Source organism: Lactuca virosa, chromosome 1, assembly GCF_052849685.1.
Source record: "Lactuca virosa cultivar CGN04683 chromosome 1, Lactuca_virosa_CGN04683_v6, whole genome shotgun sequence".
NCBI classification, from domain to species: Eukaryota; Viridiplantae; Streptophyta; class Magnoliopsida; order Asterales; family Asteraceae; genus Lactuca; species Lactuca virosa.
Window position 1 is genome coordinate 7,907,891 of NC_136426.1, and position 2,989 is coordinate 7,910,879.

The 2,989-nt window shown below is 32.7% G+C and overlaps 1 long non-coding RNA gene across 3 annotated transcripts; it reads right to left on the minus strand.

The window, feature by feature from the left end:
- Window positions 1-392: 392 nt before the first annotated feature.
- LOC145132238 (uncharacterized) lies at window positions 393-2,365 on the minus strand. Of its 3 annotated transcripts, none has more exons than XR_013717955.1 (5): window positions 2,011-2,365; window positions 1,825-1,877; window positions 1,488-1,679; window positions 1,299-1,378; window positions 393-1,200 (listed from the first exon to the last, which is right to left on the minus strand). It is a non-coding gene; the product is annotated as an uncharacterized LOC145132238 (long non-coding RNA). The 3 variants fall into 3 exon arrangements; XR_013717957.1 differs by having other exon boundaries at window positions 393-1,378; window positions 2,011-2,069; window positions 2,192-2,364; XR_013717954.1 differs by having other exon boundaries at window positions 393-1,378; window positions 2,011-2,364.
- Between the last annotated feature and the right edge of the window lie 624 nt (window positions 2,366-2,989).

A 2,989-nucleotide genomic window follows, 5' to 3' on the forward strand; every position in this document is an offset into this window, starting at 1 on the left:
GTGTTAAAGTGCATGCCATTTATATCCAACTTGCCCCATAAATTATTTAAAACCTCTTTACGTACCATAACAATTCAATTATTATTTATTTTCCTATCGATGTCAGACCCACAATTATTTGAAACATCTTTTACGTTACCATAAAATTATATTAATTTCTTATCCATATCGGTATTAGTCAAGTGCGACGCGGTATACTGCTAGGTGCTAGCTATTACTAACTCGACATCAGCCAAATAAATTTAATATAATAATGATTTACATAGATAGATTATTTTGCGTTATACTTTGATTTACAACAGTTACTATGCATAAACCATAATAACAAAACATTATTTTATGATTAAAAAGTAATATGTATTTAATCGAAACTTTATCATTTATATATAGAATTAAAAAACAGCGTGAATATTTTTTTTATTTTGCGTCCGTAATAAAGAAAACCCCGTGTGGGAACAAGAAAACAAGTTACACAGTTACAGCTGTAGGTTCTTCTTGCCTGCTAAGCAAAATACTCTATTTTTTCACAAAACAATTTAAAAATAAGTTTAATTTGTTTGTATAAATATACCCATTTTCAGTACCCACTCAACACACACTTCATCTTTCTCTATTTTCCAATCTTTTCCTCCTCTCCCTAAAACCTTCACAAAAATGGCGAATGCTCGGCGTCTGGTTCAGCTTCTCTTTGTAGTCTCCATCTTCCACGTCTCCTTTGCTGGCAGACGACTCACCGAGTTAGTCAGCGAAGCTTCTAACCTTTTACAATATCACAACGGTGCTCTCCTCACCGGAGATATCTCCGTCAATTTCATCTGGTACGGCAACTTCAAACCGTCACAGAAAGCCATTGTCTCCGATTTCATCACCTCACTCTCCTCCGGATCCGGAATTTCTCCAAAATCTCAGTTCGAACCATCCGTCGCCACGTGGTGGAAAACCACCGAGAAATATCAGATGAAATCAAAGAAGCAACGTTCACTTACACTCCGACTCGGTAAACAAATATCCGACTCGGCTTATTCTCTTAGAAAGTCGTTGACGGACGAGCATCTGGTTCAGTTAGCTTCCAACGGGGCAAAAAAAAAATTTATGCCCTTAAATAACCGTACAAAAAAAAATAACATAAAAGTATATAAAAAATTATAAAATCAAAATTGCCATAATTTTTAAAATCAAACAAATAATACAAACAAATACCTACAAAAATCACGTAAAAGTATGTTAGTGTATTTTTTGAAGCAAAAATATATTTTATTTTACAATAATAATATTTTATAAAAAACCACATTCAATACTTGAAATTGCTAAATCTTAAGTCTTGGTATTTTGAGATATGATTTTATGCCTTTGTATCCACTTGAAGATGTCAAAATATCTGGAAAATAAATCATGGAATCAGAATTAAGAACTCATTTTATAAATTTTAAAAACTACTGTCTAATAGTAGTCTAATAGCAACAAGCAACAGTGAAATAAATGCATACCTTCTGTTTCTGTTGCCTCTGTAAATTAAGAATCAAACCTAAAGCAAAAATCGAACAACTCCTGAATCAAACAAACAAAAACATTGAACACAAATTATAAATTGGATTGGAAAAAAAACAGATAGACATCAATATTCACCCAACCCCACTTTAGAAATCAAAAACCTCAAACTTCTTCTGAATCTGAGTGACCTGTAATTCAGAAATCAAATAAAAAAACTCAGTAATCAAAATAAAGAAAACTCATATGTCATAACTGATCAATTGGAATGAGAAGTAGAGTAGAGAAGAAAATAAAATAAAATAGGATATATGTGAATTTAGAAATCAAACTAACCAAACCCCTATTTGGAAACAGAAAACCTAAAATTTCTTCTGATTTTCTATGACCTGTGATTCATACATCAGATAAAAAACAAACTCATAAATCAGAATACATGAATCAGAACTCATACATTAGATTAAGAAGTAGATAATACGAGAAAACAAAACAGAAATTAGAAGGCTTAGAAATCGAACTCACCCAAAACACATTTAGAAATTGAAAACATCAAAATTCTTCAGATTTTCGGTGACTCTATGCTTCAGAAATCGCAATACCATAAAGATTATCAGTAATCGAAGTAGAGAAATCTCATATTAGAATGACAAGTAAAAAAACCGCCAATTAGGTGTAGTAGCAAATAGGTTTAAGAGAAAAGTACAGAAACTATAATGAGAATTCAGTCAATTAAAGACTCCGTTGTCCGCTCCTCTCCTCGATCTCAGTAATGCGATTTTCTAGAGGTCGATTGGTTTCTTTCACGCCTACGCTTTCAAGATGACGATCTGTTGCTTCTTAGACGCTTAGACGCAGTAATCAATATCGTACAACTGGACTAAACTTTGGGCCAAAGTTATATATACGGTATTAATTAATGGACCAAATTTATGCCCTTAATTTTTGCTGCTCTGGGCAATGGCCCAACTCGCCCATGTATTGGGTCGGGCCTGTTGATATGGTTTTTTAATGGACGAAAAGGTACCAACATGACATACCTAAGTTTTCTTGCTTATTTGTATTGGTATAGTTTTTTTATTCTTCATTTGTTTGTGTGATAATTTTAAGGTAATCATATCTATGCCATTGTCAAGAAGTCTCTGATTCAAAAGTTTGAGGGATTATTGAAGGAGAAGAATGTGTTTGCTTTTTCGGTGATAACCTTACCCATTTGGAAATGGCAGATTAAAGGTTTGAAATAATTTTTTCAAAAGCACGTCCATTAAGGCCTCTTACTTCCTCTGTGGTTTGAGTTATTTTAAACCAAAAAAATATTAATATGAATTTATCCTTTGTTGGAAACTTATCATTCAACGCCTCCCCACAAATATGACATGTATACTTAAATAGAAAGAAGTAAACCTAATCAATATGAACCCGATGAACATGCAAAATCTACATTTTCCTTCATTTTCCCATTCATGATTTTCCTGTTCTTTAGGTGTTGGAGATGGATATTTAG